This window comes from Passer domesticus, chromosome 7, assembly GCF_036417665.1.
Source record: "Passer domesticus isolate bPasDom1 chromosome 7, bPasDom1.hap1, whole genome shotgun sequence".
NCBI classification, from domain to species: Eukaryota; Metazoa; Chordata; class Aves; order Passeriformes; family Passeridae; genus Passer; species Passer domesticus.
In genome coordinates this window covers 7,378,970-7,400,515 of record NC_087480.1, presented here as the reverse complement: position 1 = coordinate 7,400,515, position 21,546 = coordinate 7,378,970, and the positions used below count along the sequence as shown (strand labels likewise).

Genomic DNA, 21,546 nt, shown 5'->3' with positions numbered 1-21,546 from the left:
ATCAGCAATGAAATTAAAATCTATGTACAGCACTTTACAAAGCTTATTTTCCTGTTAGATAAAGGGAAGTGGCAGAGTGCAACAGAGTAATTGAAATGACACAATTTCCAACCCTTTCTGGGAGCTTGACACAACAAGTTTCATTTCCAACCCCAGACTTGGGAGAAAGCTTACAATTAAAAAAATTAACAGTGACCTTGAATACAATGGCTACAGTTTAACTAACCCGCATTCAGTCTTTGTTAATCAAGAAGCCCTTCTGTAAACTACAGCACAAAGGCACTTTTCCAAAGATCAGGTTACCTCAGCCCAGCCACACCATGGTGGAAATTTTAGAGACCTTTATTTAAAAGCTCAAAAGAATTCTCCACTGCTGAAACCGCCCTATTCACTCTCCACCCTCTGCTCTGCAAGGAGCAAGGTGAGCAGGAGCCTGGCTCAACCCATGGCTAAGGCAGGGCTTGCAGTTAAGCAATAACAACCACAAAGCATTTCCAAGGCACTGATGACCAGCTGGGTGGGGTTACAGCACATCCATGGACAGCATCTCAACGTCTGCAACTGCACAGCAGAGGCTGCACCAGGATTATAAAACAAAATGAGAAGATATTCTTAAAACATGCCTCTTTCAAGGCTCTGGAGAGCCTTACAGCTACATCTTCACAAATAATCACATCACAGGTACAGGACAAGGTTAGCAAGTAAGTGCCTAGAGCTAATGAGCCAGTTTATCCATTTTATCTAGCAGAGGAGTGGTTTTTCCCCTCCATTCCATAGTAATGTTACCTTGACAGGTGCAGTGCCCACAGTAAATACTACGTCTGTCCCATATTCTGAATTATCCCTTTAGGGATGAAAGCAAAGATACATATTCAGGGAATGGATGTTTCCTGCAGCCTCCTGCACAGCTCGCAGCATCAGAAAATTAAGATGACTGGAAGAGCAAAGCCTGATGAGGCTCCTAAAGCAGAACTTATTTGGTATCATTGCTCACAGGCCAGTTAAACTAGGGAGTTTGCTACTATGGACTCTTTTCTGCTTACTTTTTTGTGGATTATAGAGCAAAAATATAAATTTCAAAGAAATGCCCTGGAATTGCCATGTGCCCTCGAACACTGAGCCTAACTTGGCCCTTCTCCTTAAATTGTTATCCTTAACAAAATATCAACTGCATGCCTTTGCTCTTGACTAGCTGGAATACCACTGAAATGTGGTGGCAGTTGGTAATTAGTATTTTTAACTCTTGGGAGGTGTTTTTTATGGCAGTACTTCCTGCTGGGGTTGGTTTCAACATGCTGTCCTCACTCCTCTGGAAGGCTCACCAAGACCACATCAGATGTCAACATCTGTGCATGTGGATGGACCAAGGTCTTAGAAGTGTTATCAGACTACAAGACAGCTATGAGGTCCAAGTGGTCTTGTTTCCATCCAGGCACATGTTCAGCATTCTAGATTTGTGCAGTTTTCCCATCATTCTCCTCTCTTGGCAGTTTTAATTGCTAGATCAGCACATCCCCCAAGCTCCACAATATTTCTGCCCAGCCTGAGCTCTGCCTGCAGACAGGAGGGCTCTTTTTGTCTGGATCTCTGTTCTTTCAACATAATCTAAATATCACTCCCTTAACACCTGATTTAGTATTTCAACCCCTCTAATTACACACAGTGAGATTTTATCGGAAATCTGATTATTGTTTGAAAGTCTGAGCATTTCATCCCAGCCTCAGAATTGATCTATTGACTGCCTTTAAATCTCACATTTTAATTTAACATTTAACACTTTATACCCGCATTAATTACATTTCCCGTGATCGATATCAACAAACACCATCTCTGGCCCTCTCCTGATAGAGAGACCTTGGAGACCCTGCTCTGCCAAACACTCAAGACAGCTTTCCTCTTAAACATGGATGCTTACGGAGCTGATCTATCCAGTGGAAGAGGAAGAAAAAGGGAAAAGTCATGAGAAACAGCAGTAGTGAGTAGCAAGGTTTAGTAAGCAACACCACCAGAGGAGAAGTGCAGGTACAGACCTGGCCATGGTGGTGGCATGGGGACTTGCCTGGCCCCAGGATGTGGGGAGCAGAGACTCCAGCCAGCTCAGCATCCATCTGTCCCACTCCCACCTTGGCTGGAGGGCTCTGAAACAGAGACCCACCAAGTATAGGCTCTATTTTAACTCCTGCTCCCTCCAGACAGTGGGTGAGCTGGGCTTGGCCTGTCCAAGAGCTGCATGCAAGCCCTGGGCCACAGGAAATGCCTGACTGGCTCTGTATCTCCTGGCATTTAACCAGCCTGCAGGTCTAGCCCCTGTGTGCCTCCACACAGCACAACAGCAAGAGCAAAGTGCCCCTCTGATCTCCAACTCTAGCAGATCTCTTATCAGCAGACACCCATCATGCTGCCTTTCTATCCAGCCAGTCTCAAAGGTGGCTGCTCTAAGGCACTGGATCCAACTTTGCCAGGAGGACAGTACCAAATATCTTTCTCCAGGCCAAGGGAAGCAGAACTGGCTGTGCTTGAGGAGGGTCAGGTCCTCCTTGTACCTCGTCTGCAAGGCTTTTGTGTTTGTGTTGCGACTGGAGATGGAAGATGACATTGTCCCCAGTACTGCAGAAAACAGGAATATTTGTCCCTGAATAATTTCTCTAGCATATTAAGTACAAGTCATTCTTATGCAAAGACTGCCCTGTACAGCTGCCAAGGTCAGTGAGACCTTGCTTTATTTGCTGCATAAGGGCTGGCTGCGCAAGTTTTACCTTGTACATATTTTTCCATGCGTTGTCTTAGATTTCCCTGCTGCTAGTGTCTATGCATCTTGCTGTCTGTTCAGTAGGTCATGCTACCTTCTCTGGCTGTTAATAATAACTACCCAATACCCAGTGCTCCAGAACAGTCAAAATTCCAGCAAACCAACTCTTACAGTATGTTTAATTCAAAAGACAGCAAGAACAACATTGAATAACAATTTTCAAGGAAAACATGCTCCACAGCTTTTGCTAACAACATCAATATGTTTCTATTTTCAGGGGGTCGTGACCTGCTATCCACTCACACAGACATCACTGTTCACATTCTGGTATCTCCATACAGATGATTTTTTGTGCAAGGATTGCATTCAACCACATGGCACTGCCTGCACACACAGGCTCTGGATTACAATATCAGTGAGTGCAGTCTTCTGGAAGCAGCCAAATACTGAAGAGCCTGCATTTAAATAGATTACGGGATCTGAAAATAATTCCCTATGTTTTTTAAACTGCAGACACATTTTTACAGACTACAGCCAATAGCTATACCTAAACTAAGGATTGCCCCTCTCCCCAGTTTACTAATCCTGTAACACTGCAGGTGCAACAGTCAAATTTAGATATTCACACAAGGAAGAAAAATAGTATCCTGAAACTGTACAATATCATGATAATGCAAAACTCCAAGTTCCTAACATTTAACCCAAGCAACTCCTTTGCAGAAGAACAGAATTAAGTGATCTACCTGATGTCAGTGGCCAGTTAAGAAAACTTGTCAACAGCCTGCCCTGTCAGGAAGCAGCCTGCCTCACCCCAGCCTCTGAACCCAAATCAGTGGGGAGACAACAAACAAAAATTTCTCAAACATCCCCTGATTGCCAGGAACAGTGCAGCAGAGTCCCCCAACAACCTTGTTGGTTTATTTCCCAACACCTGACCCACCACAGCAGCATTTGCTGCTGAGCTCCATCTTATCAGTGTGAGGAGATCTGGTCTGGTGAGAACAGCAAGCCAGGACCCCAGACAATGGATCATACATCCTTCTTCCAGCTCAGAAATCCAGCTGCTTTAACTGTCTCACTTTGCCCCCCATTCACAATTTACAGCTAATAACACTAATGCCCTATCACCCTGAGGGCTACAAGCTCCTGGGGTAGAATCCCTCTTCCCCTTTACCCTGCAGCAGTCTCTGACCTTGATAAAGCTCCACAGCCACTACCAGTAACACAAACCATCATTCAAACTTAAACACATCCTGGTGCCAGCAGTCTCTCAACTGGAGACAGGCAGCACTACAATGGGGCTGCACAGAGGGGTTAAGAAGCACTGCTGAAAAGGGATGCAAACAAGGACTCCAGGCTCTGAGCAAGCACACTCTGCCATACAAAAGGTGAGCATCACTTGTGAGCAAGAGCTGTCTGGCTGAGTATACTGCCTTTGTTAACAGAGAAGGCTGCATGATGGAGTGGGCTAATTAACTGCATTTTATTTGGGGAAACCCAGGCTTAAATCCTGGCTCTTGTCACAACTGAAAATGAATTTAGGGACCAGAATAAAGGCCAAGATAATTTATTTTCTTGAAAATCATCAAATAGTTGCCTGTCCCCTGACAGGGAGGCCCAGAATTCTATGCCAGGCCACTACTGCTTATGCAGTTGTTTCTCCAAATATACAAGTTATTAACTGACTTATGTGAGTGGTGATCACAGCTATCCATGCTGCTTAGCTGCACTGAGCACCCCAGTGGTGATGAACCTACCATTCCACATGGCCTGTGCTTCATGATGCAGTGCCACATGGGTTGCAGGTCCTACAGACATGGACATCATGCCTGGCAGGATTTAAAACTCAATTTTCATATGGAGTCATTTATCCCTTAACTTTGAAGAGCTAAAGCACAGCTCTGGTGTAACTCTAGTTACTTCACTGGAAAACCACTAGGACTGGTTGTGGTCCAAGGGAGCTGAGGGTAATTTCCCCACTTCCTCCTGGCTGAAGGCTGCCCAGCAGAGCCAGGAGGGAAGCAAGTACTTTCCCCATAAAGTAATTCTCTATTTTTATCATGCTAAGAAAGTTTTTCATTTGGAAACTAAAACTCCTGCTTCAGAAAGAAGCTAAGCCCCCTCTTCCTTTCTGATTTATACCACAGAGGTGTTCATCTAATCAAATCAGCCATTTTTTCTGAAAGGCTGAAAGGAATCATTGTGGAAAAAAATCAGAACAGCAGACCAGCTCCTGAAGGTCTCCAGGCACAAAGTACAGATAAATCACATTCCTGACCCTGGAGGTGGCATGTTCCTTCACACTACTGTTTGCAGTGCCACCTCACCCATCCCAAAGGACAGAGATCCCTGGTATCAGAGCACTTCTGAGAGCAACACACTAAATGTGTAAGCAGCAGCTAATGATCATGAAGCACAATTTTGGGCACAATATGCTGTTCTACCAAACATGGGGTTAGTGCTTCTGAAGTGCCATCACCCTCCTCTATCCTTCTGTGTCAAAAAAAAGACAGCCTTCAACATCCTCAGCTACCTGCACAACTGAATTTGGGCAGGAAGACACAATGGAGGTCAAAAGGAGCACAGAAACATTTTCTGAAGCAGCTTCCAGCACATAATGCTCCAGCATACAGCACAGCTCAGCAATACAGCACCTTTCATCTGCACCAAGCAGGAGACCCAGACACTTAACCCTCCAACACAACAAAGTGAGTGGTGGGTGTTGTCATCACAGCAGGGTTTTACACCAAGCCAAAGGTTTGTGTGGGAGGCTTCCCTTGAACAGCAGAAGAGGAAAGCTGAAGTCAAACTTCTATCCAAAAAGTCAGACTCAGTCAGAAGACTCCCATGAACTGCAGCAGCAGCCACAGTGTCCTGGGGCCCACAGAGAATTCAGGGACCAGGAGGTCCCTGCTCCCAGGCACAGTGAGATTCCCACAGCCAACTCAAATTCTGCAAACAAGGGCCACGCATCTCCCTCCACTGTTATCTTTAAATCCTCTTTACTCTGCAGAGCTATTCTCCACCCTCCTTCCCTTTTAATCAGCCCTGACCTACAGATGTCAGCCTCATTTCGGCTAAGTCAACACAACTGCCACATCTAGGATGCTGTTACAGGAAAAAAACCTTACACTCCTGGCTGGATTCCAGAGTCTACTTCTTGGTCTAGACCTGACCTCGTTCCTTTTCTGCAAGCTTAATCCCACACCTTAAGGGCACAGTGAACACACAGCGACTCCACCGTGGGCCTGTCTGTGCTGTCTCCCCTTCAGCCTGCAGAGACTCTTTTGATCACCCTGCACAAATACCAACCATTATTGACAGGAGGCTCCCTCAGAACTGATTGTTCTTGAAAACAACACATGTGCAAAAGCTAGAAAGCAAACAAAACACACAGTACTTTCTGAAAGTGAATCCTTACCCTAAAGCTCACCCAACAGGACATGAACCTTAAATCAACGGTCCCCAAAGTTTCCTCAGAAGCAGCTCTGGCCTCACACTGAAACCATAGCCAAGTTTGGTATATCCAGCTTCACCTAAAGGTTAGAACAGGGATGAAGCCAACCTTAAAATTCACTTATTTTCAATGTCTCTGTCATGGGCAGGTATACCTTCCACTAAAACAGGTTTCTCAAAGCCCTCTCCAGCCTGGCCTTGAGCACTTATTCATCCTTTGTCAGAAACATAAGTCAGGACACCAAGTGAACACAAAGGACTTCAACAGATACCACAGCACCTTACCAGGCACAGCTCAGTGACCTGCTGCAATGGTACAGTCAAAGAGCAAGCTGGCTCCTTACTTTGCCACACATGGCCTGGTCCCTGCTGTCCCCACCCCACGTGGCCAATGTGCAGGAGGCACAGGCTAGAGATGGATGGACAACAGCTTGTCCTGTCTTGCCCAAATACCCCATACAAACAGGGTATCAGCACTGAGTGGGATCTAGCTCCTGCACTCTACCTTGTGACCCAGAACCCTCACATATCAGTAGCAGCAGTGGGAATATCAAACCACAAATAAGGTATTAGTAGCTAATTTGTTATCTGCTTATTCCAAGAAGGCAGCTAGCTGTGGATTCAACCTTCAGGCAACAATGCAGGTTTTTGTTAGCTCTCAAAAACATTTGCACAGTGCTTTGTTAAGTGTTTGTGGGCGATGTTCAAAACCCCAATTATCTGTATCTGACACAATGCTGAACCAAAACTCTCCTAATTCACAGGAGCTGTAAAAGCAAAACTCCGTCAAGGCTAGGAAGAGCCTTTGGATCAAACTGTCTGAACTCTGAAACAGTCCTTGACTATGTGCTGCAAGAAATCCTCCATACAAACACACCTTTCATATTGTGGGAGGAGGAGGGGAGGGAGAGAAGAGATTAAAACCAAAAGCCAGATCCTCAGGTAACAGAAAAATCAGAGGTTCTCCCTCAGTTTACAGTACCACAGATTTGAGCCAAAGGTGCTTTTAAAGTCCTTTTATGAAATATTTTAATTTTTCTACCTGCTACGTGTGCAAGCTAGGCAATGCTTTTCAGACAAATTATTTATTCAGCTTTACAGTGACTAACCTGAATTTCCAGACTGCTTCAAAAGAAAAGCTTCAGCATTTCTTTACAAAAGGCAAAGAACATTAGATTTCCTCCCTCCTTGTTTTTTCTTTTTTCCTCCATCCCTCAGCTGAAAAATCTCTACCTCTCATCTAATAAATAAACAAACAAAGTATCTTTCCATAAAAATGTGATCTTCCCTTCACCTCCATGCCAAAAATCTGCTGACAATTTTTTCTTTTTTCTTTTATTTTTCTTTGCTGATGCCACTTAAAATGGAATAAATTCCTTTCCTATTTTTTTAATTGATTTTTCAGTTTAGCTATATACATGAAAAAAAACCCAGCAAGTCTTACATCACTGGCTGCAGCCTTACAACCTGGAATAAAGTGAACACCACGCTGAAAAGCATGGGATTACCACGGGCTTGGCATTAGTGGGATACCCTCGGAGAAACAGCCACAGCCAAAAGGAAATTACAGGGTCAGTGAAAGTGGCCACGCTGTTGCATGAACTGCCTCAATGTCACTTCCCAGTAAGTAGCATCACAGCACTTATGTACAATTAAGGCTTTAATCCAAGCCATCAGATGAATGGGCAGTTCCAAAAGGCATGGACTCATCAGGACACATTTCCTGGCACCCAAGGTAGGTGTCCTGAGGACAGGGAGCTCAGGTAGCACACACCTCTCTTCACTAAGCCTTCACTACGTGCCTGCCACAGGGAAAGCAATGCCACAAAAAGCAGATCTGGTTTAAGGCAAGGTTTAAGGTTCTTTAACTGTATTTCATCAGCAGTAAGCTCCAGTTCTGCAATTCTACATTTCCTTGGGTGGAGATGCCCTCTACTCAACCCAGCCTAAGACCTTCACTTACACGGGGCTGTGATTAGGGGATTCAGGTCATAAGCAAGCAGATCTCACATTTTAATTCTCTCTCTCTCGTTTTGGTTGCCTGGATCTCCAGGATGAGCAACATCACATTCCTACAGAGAGCTGAGCTCGCGTGCAGCAGCTCTCTCCCTCAGAGGAGGGAAATGCACGAGGCTGATCATGATAACCTCCCACCCGAAGATGCCTGCTGTGCCACAGCACTCCTTCCCCACTGAAAGCTCCAAACAACAATCCTAAAGCCAGTCTTGCCTCCTCACCTCCACAATCCAGCTAACAATACTGCATCAAATTCATCGATACCTTTGCATTAGTACCTCCTCTCTGGTAAACCATCCAGAAAGTTGTGCATCCAAAACTACAGCAGCCTGCATGCCCTCAAACACTTTCAGTTCCCCCCTAAAATCACCCTGCTGAGAACCTTTTTGGCAACACACAGGTTCAAGACCATCCTAAAAACAACCACAAAAGGATACCAGATTGCAGCCCTTGTTTCACTCTCCTGTAAGCATCTTGCAGGATTAACCCCTTGCTAAATGATCTGGGGCTATGGTAATATGCTCCCAGATTTGCTATTTATTTGTGACAGCTTTCACTACCTGCAGATGCTGCCCAAAAACACAGGAGAAAAATGTGTGCCCTTGGGAGCTCAAAGTATAAAGGCAGAGGTCATGAGAAACACTCTGTTCTTATTAATGCAGCTCTACAGAGAGCTGGGGGAAAAAAAGAAGCCACGTCTGTATGCTTCTCAGAAGCAGATTATGGTTAATAATACAGAGATTACTGACATTAAATGAATTTAAATTCATTCTTCTATCATTCAGAATATTTAGGTTTTTTACCTTCCTCCCAGAATCACTCCCATTTGTAGTCAGACTCACTTTCTGCTATCACAAAGTTATTATATTTGGACAATAATCACCACAGTGGACTTCTCCTCCTTGACAGTTTTGTTGTATTAGGAGTCGTATAAAAAAAAGTATTTGTAGCATTACTTTAACCTAAAAAAAATAACAAATAGGAAGATAGGATGCTACAATTGTTGTATAAATCTCTGAAGACATTTCTGCAATCCTAATGGGTTCTTTGCCTATCAACAGGCAAGGGGAAAGTCTCACTTGGGCTGCAGCAGTGTCACTCCTGCAGACAGAACAAGTGGTGTCCAGCCCTGGGCTCTGCCAGGAAGAGGGAGCTGGCATTCACCAGCGTGGAACATGCCACAACACCAGCACGTGTCACAGGCACATGGCACCAACAAAAAAGTGTCTGTTGCTGCTGACCAAAACTTGACTTTAAATTCAAGTTGTCTTCACTAATGTTCAGATTCAAGGTGAAGACCCTGCTCTGCACCACCCCACTAGGAATTTAATGGTTTTACAGCCAGCACCAGCAATCTGAAGATGAAGCACAGTAAGAGCAGCAAAGCCAAACACAGATTTATTTTCATGGAAAAAAACTTATTTTGAAATTTAAGTTTCAGTTCAACTCTAAAATCCCTCTCCCCCGTCATCATGACACTGACAGAGAAGTACCTGAGGATGCTCAAGAGAAAGCCATCAGGCAAGCAAGTCACCAGTCATATGTTTGCTGCTGAACATCACGAATTACTGTGCTAAAAAAGTGTCTCACAAGTGTTTGAATCTACATTTCACTAAGAGAAAGGAAACTTCACGTCAAAAACCTGCAAATCACTGCCAGTCAGTCCCAAATCTGGCATGCTTGGCTGGACTGTGGCATTCCCCACTCACTCTCCTGGTCCCTACATTGGGAAGTCAAGCCAACACATCCCCACACCTACAAAACCAGAATCAGTGGGCAGTGATCTGAAATGTTGTGTGTGGTGAACTGCTGCTGCATGGGATCAGTCCAACTCAACTGTCCAGTCCTTTTGTTTCAAAGAGGGAATTACTGCTGCTAAAAGGCACCTGCCTTAGCTCATGGCCTTATACAATGGATGTCTAAGCATTTTTTAATTAAATCAGTACATAATTATTAGAGTGTTTCACTGAACAGAAAAAACCCAGCACCTTGCAAAAGGCCACTACAGACTGACTCAGCCTCACCCATGCAGACACTCCCCTGCAGCACTGGGCAGCCTCCAGCTCTGCCTTCACCACCTTTTCCAGCTGACCCAAGCACAGGCTGCATTGGCCCAGGAATCATTCCTGCCCTCTCCCTCAGTCATGACAAGCATTCGTGGCAAAGCAGAGGAAAGAGAACACACCTTTCAGTGCCAAAAAAAACATATGAAGTGCATGAAGGAGCAGGCTTAGCTCCTTGTGGCACCCATGAAGCCAAGAGCACTGGGCATAGCCTGGGAGCTCAAGCAGCCAATGGATCTGCCTTGGCAATCTCCCATTGTCAAGAGGTTTCCACCTCTTGTCCCAAATACACACATTCCCTAGAAGATGTTCCAAGATCTAGGGGAAAACTTTATCATGTAAGCTGACATGCAAAATGGTGTCACCACCCAGCCAGGGGCATCTACAACAGTTTCTGCACCTGGGCTGAATTTAGAAATCCAAGTATCTCCAGAAAAATAAGTGGATGGCACAGTATAGAAAATAAATAAATCTGTTATTAAACACATGAGAAGCTTCCCTGTACCTTATTAATAGATCTCAAGGTCTTGTCAGAAGGATAACTTTCCACCTAGCACAGAATGAATTTGGCATTTGGCAGCAGCATCCTCATTCCAACCTTGGTACCTGGGCATCAGCTACTGAATGAGTCATACTACAACAGTCACCAGAGTTGGAAAGTCCCCAACCCAGCAGGTCTTTCCCTTCAGCAAGGTTCACAAAACCTCATGCAGAATCTGTCCTACATGCCATATTCATCTCCACAGCCCCAGAAGAAATGTGGATCACAGCTACCCAACCCACTGCTCTGCAGACCCTGAAAATCATGATGAAGGTGGTCAATCCCAAGACAGAGCCACCCAAAAGAGGTGCCCTGGGCAGACTGGTCTGAGGGAGTGTGCAGTGCAGGCTCGGGGAGGAGTGGGGATAACCTGCCTGCACTTGTGAGCAAGGGGGAGAGGCTGGTTGCACCCAGAGGCAGCAGGGGAGGTGCCACCTCTCTGAGGAGACGCAGGAGGGAAGGGGCTCACTGCTCATCCTGCAGGAGAGCAGCCCACTCTGGTTTCCTTATTTACATGACCTGAAGTGCAGCTTCCTCAAGCACCTTGTGAAAGGTGCTTCATTAGCCAGACCACGCCTGGGCACTTGGGACACTGCCAACATTAGCTCGTTACCAAGGCTCTGCTTAACGAAGGGCACTGAGGTTGTCACACAAAGTGCTTCACTGAGTAATTAGTCAAACCAAATTCATCAGTGATGGACTTGGAACAAGCAGAGTACGCGGAATGGAGGTGTATGTTTGTGGATCCAGGAGTCAAGAGCAAACACAACAGTGCCAAAACCTGGCCAGTCTGTCTAAGGGCACGGAGGCTGCACAAAACACCTCTGCACTCTGACTTCCTCAGTCAGATACAACTCCCACATCTGGAGGCTTAAGAGAAAGGAGGATAAACCACCTGTAACCTTGTGGATGGCTCTGTGTAACTGTTTCTTTTTTGTACTTCAAAAATAACTTCACTGAAATGTATCTGAATGCAATACAAGCCCCCTGGGCCAGCACTGCTTATTACTATTTATATAAAAATGTTCAGACTATATTTGAAAGGAGCCCACTGATACCTGGTATAGCCATAAAAAGATTTATCCATCCTGATTTGCTGGCTCCAGAGTAGGAGATCTACAACGAAACAACTTAGGAAGAGTGACCAGCATTGATTAAGAGTTTTGACCAGATTTTGGGGAGAGAAACCCAAACACTTTTGCTGCCCAACGAGGGAAGAGCCCAAAGAGCCTGATTCTTTCTCCTCCATCAGTTTTGCACGCTATGGCCTGTGGTAACATTTTGCAGGCTGTGGACTAACCCAGTGCCCTGGAGAAGAGCTCCCAGCAGCAGCCCAGCAGTCAGCCACGGCTCAGAGCTTGTCCTTCACGGGCAGGATTTCCCATCAATGACACGGGGATGTTTTACAGCTCACCATTCCAGCCTTTAGGACCACTTTAACAACTGGTCCATCAACCCACGTAGGCTCCTCCCAGCATCACAGACCTGCATTGCACAACCACACCTCACCACCACACAGCCCCAGAACCTTCCAACAAAACATTCCCAACGCTTCACGAGCACTAATGAATTAAGTCCAAGCACATCCCAATTAACTCCAGGAGCAGAGAAGCAGGCTGAGGTGTCCCCATCTCCCTGCGAGCCTGCAGAGGAGCCAGGCATGGCAGAGAGATCTGCCAGCTCCCTCCCTCTGCTCAGCTACAGACCTGTGAGATATTTCAAAGGCTCTTTCCAAAACAGAGGGAAAAGGAGAAAAAAGAAGCAGCTTTCTGTTTTCCTTGAAAAGCAGGTCGCGCAACAAAGAAAGCACTAATAAAGGTTTCACCATCCAAATTAAAAGTCAAAGGCAGCAATGAAGTGTCTCTGAAACATAAGAAACACGCTGTGCACGGTGTAAAATTTATTGCTGCCTAGCAGAACGAAGCCAAACATCTTAATATGGAAAAACACCGCTTCTTTTGACCCAAACAGATTGGGAGCAGGAAGTAAAAACAAATCACCCAGCTGCGGCCTCCCCACGCTGAGAGCAGCAGCAGCCAGGGTTTCCTGCCCACCCTCGCCCTGCCCGTGGCTGCCAAGGTCTGCACACTGTTTGCTCAGGGGCCAATCCCACCTAAAGCAGACAGTTTGTTACTAAAGCTGTTGCAGGCAAGATCAGGCCTTTATTGAAAAGGATTCACTGGGAAGAGCCAGGAAAACGGAACTGCAGGAATCACCCCAAATGTTGCATCTATTTGCAAACTGCACAGGGACAGGCTCCCCTGCAAGGAGATTCCCCTTCTTTCAGTGGCTCTCTTCATTTTTACCAGCCAAATTCCTGACTCAGGACAGGCATATTTCAAGAGTTAATTTTGGTTTTACTACATCATCACCAAGAAACCCTGAGAAATTAAGTCAAGCCTCAATTGGCTCAAAACATAATTGCATTTCTCTTAAATAATAGCTTTGCATTATTTCTTTTTTTTTTTTTTTTTGAGCTCGTACATATTATGTTCTAATTATATTTTAAAGCTTTCCTTTGCAGCTACAGGAATAACCCAGAAAGACATACAGATGAGCTAATTTTCAAATCATCACTTGACGAAGGACATGAAGCTTTAAAAAAAGTGACAGATAGACCAGAGGACTTGGAAAAAAAAGAAGAAACAGACAAAACTGTAAGTCCATTATGTCTTTTGTTAAAGCCAGTAACTCAGTGCCAAAGAGAACGGCTTTAAGACCTCACCAGAGCAAACGCTGAATATCACATATGTAATGCAGCAGAAAATGCCATTTACACAAATGCTACACACTGAACAGTAGCTCAGAACCTGATATTCTGACTAAAATTCAGCTTTCAGCAAATCTCATAAGTATAATTTTTATCAGCTCAAGCAGATTTTTCCTACAAGATTTTAAAAGATTACATGCCAGGTGTAGAATACTTCATATAGCAGAATTAGATTTTTGCCTTGCGTGATTTTTGAAAAAAAAAAAAAAGTTTATAATATGTAATAGCAACCAGCAAATTACAGCCATTAGTACGACACTGCCTTCACAGCAGATTTATGACAGCATTACCAAAAGCAGAATTTCATCCAACAACACTTCTGGGTAACACAGACATCTGCAGAACCAAGGGGGAAAAATGCACATAAGCATGCACAACCACGCATTTTGTGCATCACCATCCAAGACTTTTACAAGGATGGGTGCTTTGTGCCACTGTTCTGCAAGACAGTACCCTGAGCACGCACAAGGGTGTAGAACACTCTCCTGCACACAGCAACCTCCAGTCCTACCTCACATTCTTTCAAATCCCTCACCTTCATGCTCATAAATAGAGCTTTGGCAGAGGAGCTGCACTGCAAGGAAGGAAACTCACCCCATACTCCTGTTACAGGGCTACATGAAATCCTCCCTCTGCCCCAGCAAGCTCCCAGCAAAAACATCCAAGTTTATCATGCCGAGGAAAGAACAGTAAGTAGGAGTCCGAAAAGGCAGTCAGAAGTACCGCCAAAAAATCAGAGCTCTTTCTCAAAAAAAGCCCTCCCTTAGGAAGCCTGCCAATCAAACCTGATCACGAGGCTGTTTTCCGAGGGTGAATAGAGTTCTTATTGACACAGCTTATGTCTGCAGCATGCAGCCCTCCACAAGGCTTTCAAGAGCAGATCGGATTACACAGACACATTCTCTCTGATTTTATGCATTCAGAAGCCCTCAGACATAAAATACCCGGCTCAGAAGGCCACTGCTTTTTCAGCTTGCTATCGGCCTACGTGCTTTTACAAAAAAAAAAATAAAAAATAGCCCAGGCAAACAGATCCTGGCACCTTTACTTGGGCTCCCAAAGCCCTCACCCTCACTCAGCAGGGCCTTATAATTTGCAGGCCAAGCCACAGATTTGCTCCATGTGAATAATACAAGACGACTCATTCCCATGGTGAGTACTTAGCATCAAAATGAGAGAAGGGAAAAAACAAATATCTGCTGACACCATTTAAAATGGGAGACGATAACATCGCTCTGGGTAGACAATCCTTCCTGGAAGATGGCATGGAAAAAGGGGAGGATACACACCTTTTAAAAGAACAGCATGCACTGCACAGCTTAGCAGGGAAGAGGTGAGCAACTGCAAAAGCATCAGAAGCACAAATTCAGGTAAATCATCTATCCAGGGGCAGCAATTTGCACGCATGGAAATCTGGAGAAAACAAACTAAAAGGATCTATTTACACAATTTCTATACTTAGGGGGCACAGTAAGGAATTCCATTTCAGCAGCAGACACTGATAGTAAGCCTGGGAAACCCGTGGTTTTGCATTAGAGGTGAATAGAGAATTACAAAATGTTTTATTCTAAATGCTCCAACTTAAAGACTGAATTTTAGCAGAAGAGACAAGTCTGTGTTTAAATCATATGACAAATCAGAACCTGAGTATTGCCCTAGAGATGGATGCATGCACTCCCTAGAGGTCTGGACTACACCAACTAAAAAGAAGCTCCCAGCCCCCCACCTCCAAAAACCAGTAAAAAGCAAACCAGTACATTACACATGGGAAAGTGGATCCCTATCACCTAAAAACGAACTCCTGCATCAACTCAGCCACACTGAATTGAAACTTCTTACTGAAATATTACATATTGCAAACACAGCAAATCAAGCAAGCTTGAGCTTCAGAGCTTTTAAGGGATTTTAAGAGCAAACACACACTGTTCAATAAAGACATCCTGTCTCTTCCCTGCTTCCAGGCTGCAGTCGCTCCCCAACCAAGATTTTCTAGCATTTTGCAGATGATTTTTTCTCACATTTTCCTGATGGCTGCTAGGAGGCTGGAGCTGGGCAATGGAAATGCAAGATGCCATGTCTGTCTGACGTAGCAGTTCTTTGGCTGGATGTCTGCACTGCTATCAAAGCCCACCAAGAGAGTCATCACTCCTATGACTACCTTTGAATATTGAGATCTTAGCAAACAGTGTTTTCCAGTGCTCAGCCTCCCTCTCAATCCTCAAGTTTCTAGTACTCAGTTCCCACATGTGACTTCTAGTATGTTCATGGTGCAAAAAGCCTGCTCCTATGAGTGCTCCATACTCTTTCCCAACACATCTGAGTCATGCAATGGTTCACTCCACTGACAAAGCCAAGTTGTAACCACCAGCACAGAAGGGGTGTCCTACTGTGGGCATCAGTCACCAAATCCCAACTGTAGATTCATCATCTTCACATGTGCCTGCACTAGCCACAAAGAATTTTCATTTGCTTTCAGGCTCCTGACTGAGCTGCAGGTGCTGGTGACTAGGCCAGCCATGGTTTGACTTGTGCCTTTAGGAAGATCCATTTGCCAGACATTAGCAATGCAGTTATGCCATGGCCCAGCCTCCCCCTGTCCTGCCCAAGCCCCCCAAGTCCTTGTGCCAACACAACCATTTCTGTGGCCACATGGAGAAGCTGAGTGATGGCTAAAATGAGCGTCCTTTTTTTCCTTGTTATTCTGCAAGATTATTCTTAAATTACAAGAATGGAAGAGACTGGAGGAAAAGGCCAGAAACAGGACCACTTCCACAACAGCACCAGTTCAAAACTGATTTGCAAGCTATGCTGCAAAAAGCAAGAAAGACAGCCTCTCTCTCTGCAGTCACAAGTTTTTGAGTTGAACTTCAAGATTCCCTTAAACATGCAGAACAGCCCCTCAAAACTTCACGTGTGATGGCATCATAAGTGCAAAATTCTAAGCTCCACATATTCCTCTTGCCAAGATGGGACAAGCCCAGGAGAAAATTTCTAGGTCTGTAAAATCCTAAGAATAACATGCAAGGCTTATGCCAGCCATTCTCCAACAGAGAATAAGAGGGCAGAGCAGGCCCCCATTGATGTGGAACTGGGCACAAAAAGCACTAGAAAATCCTCTGCGTGGATTCAACATCACAGAGGGATAACTGCCCAGCACCCCTACTGTCAGTAACCTTCCTGCAGCACATGGTCCAGCACTGGAGGGAGGAATGACAGGTCTAGATCCACTCCTTCTTTCCCCATGTGGGTCCCTCACTCCCTCACAGCAGTGGAAAGGATGTGGCACCCTGAATTCTGCTGACCTGGCCAGATGCTGCAGGAGTGCAGGACAATTTATGGCACTGTTGGAGGAGCTAATTTCCTTGCTGACCACCAGGACTGCTTTGGGCCCCTGCCAACACATCCCAAAAGGCTCATAAGGCAGCACCAGATCTGCAGTGGCCACACAGCTGTAAACAGGCTGAACCAGGTGCACACATAAAATTCAGCTGCTCCTAGGAAGCAACTGAGCCCAAAGTAGACTGTTCCTTCTCCTGCTATCAACACATCCCATAATACCTAGAAGCTTCAGCACAATCCATTGTCTTTGAAAAAGAAACACTCAAAACACTGAAATAGTTCTCAAAACTTTTCTGGGCCATCTCTACTTTAAAATGACTTCATTTAAATATGTGCCATGTCTATATATACACACACACAGACACCAAGGGAAATCAGCACCCGTGAGCAGAGCTGGTGCCCACACACTGTACCTCTGCACAGCCCCCCAGCTCTGCCTGAGCAGCTCCACACCAGACAACCCTACAGCAACCCAGAGCTGCTTGAAGCTGCCCCAGGAACATCCTGCCCCACTGGCAGGAGCACTGAAAAGACCACAGCCTGCAGGCTCTCCACCAGACCAGGCTCTCCACCAGACTTGCTAACACTCATCTTTCTTGGAGATGTTGTTCTTTGGTATGGAGAGTAATGGGGGTAGGGAAGTTTGAAGACCAAATTACAGAGTCCCTTAAGTCCTTCACTTCTGCACCAAGCTGAACCCCCAAATCCCCCCTTCAGGATTTTCTTCCCTCCCAGGACCGAGATGCATGATTTGATGTTCTTTAGTAAATTAAGCTCCAAGGAGCAGGACTGTGCCGTGTAAGACCTTTCTCCAACCTAGAGCAGCACCATTGCAGCCTCCACATACTACCTTAACAGCAAAACACCCACAAGGAGGACCCACGGGGGGAAAACATCTCTGCAACCCCAAGGAAGCCGCTCTGTGGAAACTTTAACTGCATTACTTCTGCTTCTGTATAATCCCAGAATAACTAGCTTAATTCAGACTGATCCAACGCAGACACCCGATAGTTTCAACATGGTATAGACTATAACCTCGCTCTAATTACAGGATCATGTTACATGTCCAACAACTGCTGCAATTTAGTCCTGCCTGATACACCCCAGCTGAAAACTGCTCATCCCACCTCTTACTCTCTTACTTTTTGGCAACCTTTGAATGGAGGCAGGGATACCTCGCAACACCTCAGCAACTGACACACTCGTACCCCAAGCCCCATAAAGATTAAGTCATTATTTCCTCGCGGTAACAAAGGCAATGACTTCCACCAGCGCAGAATAAACTAGTTTTAGGCAAACAGCACAGACACGACACTACTGTTCATACACTTCTCTATGCAAACGCAATACAGGATTATAGCTAAGAGCCACAACACCGCGAATTCGCACATCACCCCCCGAGCCCGCTGCCGATCGCACACGGAGCCTGTCTGAGCAAGAGGGGAGTTTTCAGAGGCAAAAGCAGCAGGACCGGGCAGGTCGGACTTTCACTACCTCAAAGGCAGGGGATATTCCTTACAGCAGCGCACGTCTTGCCTTTGAGCTCAACGCTGCACCCGCGGCTCCCGCTGCCATGAAACGGGAAGGTTTTCCCCCCGCAGCCTGAGCCGAATGCTAACAGGTCTCTGCCTCGCTCAGCTCCGCCACCGCCTCATGCTCGGCCGGGGAACGCTCCGCTGCCCGGGCGGACGGGCTGTCCGGCCATGGCTCGGCGATGATTCAGCAAGGGGGTGGCTCCCGGGGAGAAGGCACACCTCCTGCGAGCTGTCACACCGCGGGGCCGGGGCAAAATGGGAGAGAGAACTTGCTCTGTCTATCATGGCTGCACTTTTCAAAATGCGTAACCTGGCCTGGCAGGGGCGAGGGGGGCGAAGGGGAGAGGCGGGGAGGGTGCGTGTTTCCATCAGCAGGCACATGGGAATAACTGAAGGAAACATATCGAGGCTTTTACCGATGGCACAAGTAAATTAAAGAAAAAAAAGGGAAAAAAAAAAAAAGCCAGACACTTCGGGAGCCAGCATCAACTTCGCCAGGCTGTGTTCTTTGTTTCTAGGCAGACTCCAGTGCGGTGGCAAGAATGAACAAATGCGCATGTCTTCATAAGAGTCAAAAAAAAAAAAAAAAAAAAAAAAAAAAAAAAAAAAAAAAAAGGAAAGAAAAAAATCCCCCCTCCCCTCCGGCCCCTCTCTCGCCGCTGCGGCGGCCGGAGCCCTCCGGAGAGTTTGGGCTGCTTTTCCAGAACTAAAACTCCGCTTCCCGCTAGCCCGAGCGGGGTTTTGCCACGCTACCAGGAGTCCGGGGGTACGGCAGCGCCCGCAACACTTTCGGCTGCAAAAATTAGTTCTGGTGTGGGTTTTGTGATTTCTTTTTTTTTTTTCCCTACTAAAGAACGGAACGCCGCCCCCGCCACGCTCGCACCGCGCCAGCCGCCCTCCGCAGCCGCCCGCCGGAGCGGAGCGCGGCCCGGGCCCGCCGCCGCCGCCAGACAAAGGAGCGGTGCGGAGCCGCGCCAGCACCCGCGGCCAGCCCGCCCGCGCTCCGGGACAGCCGCCCGCGGGAGCGGGAGCGGGAGCGGGACCGGGACCGGCCCCGCCGCGCCCCCTCCCCGCAGCGCGCCCCCCGTCCCCGGGCGCCCGCGGCTCGGAGGGGCAGCGAGCGCCCCGCGGCCGCCCCGGCCTTACCTCGCAGCGGCGGCGGCGCTCGCAGGCAGCGGCGGCCGCTCCGTGCCACGCGCGGCGGCGCGGGGCGAGCCACGGGGGCCGGTTTAGCGCGGGGGCCGCCTGCGCGCCGCCATTTTAACGCCTCCCGCCCGCCCTCCGCCCCCCTCACCCCCCTCTCCCCGCGGCCACGCGCGGCGTGGAAATGCCGCTCCGCGTCCCCCCTCGCCCTACCCCGTCCCCGCCGTTACATTGACGCAGCGGCTCCTGGTCGCCGGGCCCGCCGCGGCGGAGCTGTAGCAGCAGGGCAGCAGCAGCAGCAGCCGCCGCCGTCGTGGCCCCTCCGCCGCCGCCTCCCGCCGCCGGGCGCACATGGTACGCTCCGGGGCCGCGCCGCGCCGCGCCCCGCCGGCCGCGCGCGCCGCCCGGCTGCTGCCATGGCAACCGCCCCGCGCCCCCCGCGGGAGCGCCCCGGGGCCGCCGTGCCCGGCACCGCACCGCACCGCACCGCACCGCACCGCGCCTCTGCCCGGCCCCCCGGGCACCGCCACCTGCGGAGCACCGCACCGCCGCTGCCCCGAGACACCGCCGTGCCTCCCCGCCGTGCCCCCGCCGCCCTCGACTGGCGGCACGGCTCCCTGGCGTGTCCACGCCGCCCCCAAGGCCACCATCGCGCCTGTATCCCTGAAGCCACCATCACACCTTCCTGCTGGGGTCCCGCTGTCCCCAGGACCGCCGTGACATCCTCCCGCTGAGGGGCTGCATCCCTGCTGTCCCCACATCACCGTCACGTATTCCTGCTGTGGCCCCTCTGCCCCCGAAGCCCCATCGTGCATTCCCACTGTATCCACACTGTTCCCAAAGTCACTACCACATGTCCCTACTATGTCTCTGCTGTCTCACACACACCTGTGCCATCACACCTTCTTGCTGTGTCCCCGCTGTCCCCAAAGACACCATCACATCCACCTGCTAAGGGGCTGTAGTCCCGCTGTCCACAAAGCCACCATGATACCTTCCCACTCTGTACGCTCAGTCCCCAAAGCCACTGTCACAGCCCCCTGATGAGGGGTTGAATCCCAACTGTCCCCAAACCACTGTCACATATCCCTGCCATGTCCTCTCTACCCCCAAAGCCACCATCACGCGTTCTTGTGTGTCCTCACTGTCCCCAAAGACACCAACACGTCCACCTGCTGGGGGGCTGCACCCCCACTGTTCACAAAGCCACCACCTCATCCCCCCCACTGTGTCCCCGCTGTCCCAAAGTCACCATCACACACCCCCACTGTGTCCCCGCTGTCCCAAAGTCACCATCACACACCCCCACTGTGTCCCCTCTGTTGCCAAAGCCACCATTACACCATTACACCTTCCTGCCCTGCCTTCTCTGTCCCCAACGCCACCATCACATGCCCCCACTGTGCCCAGTCACCATCACACCTCCCCACTCTGTACCCTCTGTCCCTAAAGCCACCCTTACATGTCCCCACCGTATCCCTGCTGTCCCCAAGGCCGCTATTACACCTTCCCACTCTGTTCCTGCTGCCCCCAAAGCCACCAGCACCTCCCCATCCTTATGTCCAAAGCCATCATTGCACCCCCACCCTGAGGGGCCACATCCCCGCTGTCCCCAAGCCATCACCACATCCCCCGAACACATCCCATCTGTCCCCAAAGCCGCCACCTCAGCCTCCCGCCGCCAAAGCTGCTGTCACTGCGTCCCCCCGAGGGGCCGCGTCCCTGCCGAGCTTGGCCACCCTCACCTGGGCAGTGGCACAGCTCGTCCCCGCTGCAGTGCTCATTTTCACTCCTGTTTTGCAACAGAAGATTGCGCACGCCAGGACAGTCGCGAGGGAGAGGAGGCGCAATGTGAAGCAGATGAGCGAGTAAATCATGAAGCCGCCGTACATGTTCTGCATGCTGCAAACGAGGAGCTAATTTCCTGGCAGCCG

At 48.3% G+C, this 21,546-nt stretch overlaps 1 protein-coding gene across 12 annotated transcripts in view; it reads right to left on the bottom strand.

Moving 5' to 3' along the window:
- Nucleotides 1-21,455, bottom strand: part of MBNL3 (muscleblind like splicing regulator 3) — a 92,982-nt gene extending 71,527 nt beyond the window's left edge. For 4 of the 12 annotated variants that reach the window (XR_010365768.1, XR_010365769.1, XM_064426663.1 and 1 more), the window contains exon 1: nt 19,826-19,955. The gene's annotated coding sequence lies outside the window, so the exon portion shown is untranslated. Of the gene's footprint in view, nt 1-18,428; nt 18,648-19,615; nt 19,747-19,825; nt 19,983-21,357 lie in introns of those variants that run through there. The other 8 variants (XM_064426666.1, XM_064426672.1, XM_064426667.1 and 5 more) reach the window with 7 other exon arrangements.
- Between the last annotated feature and the right edge of the window lie 91 nt (nt 21,456-21,546).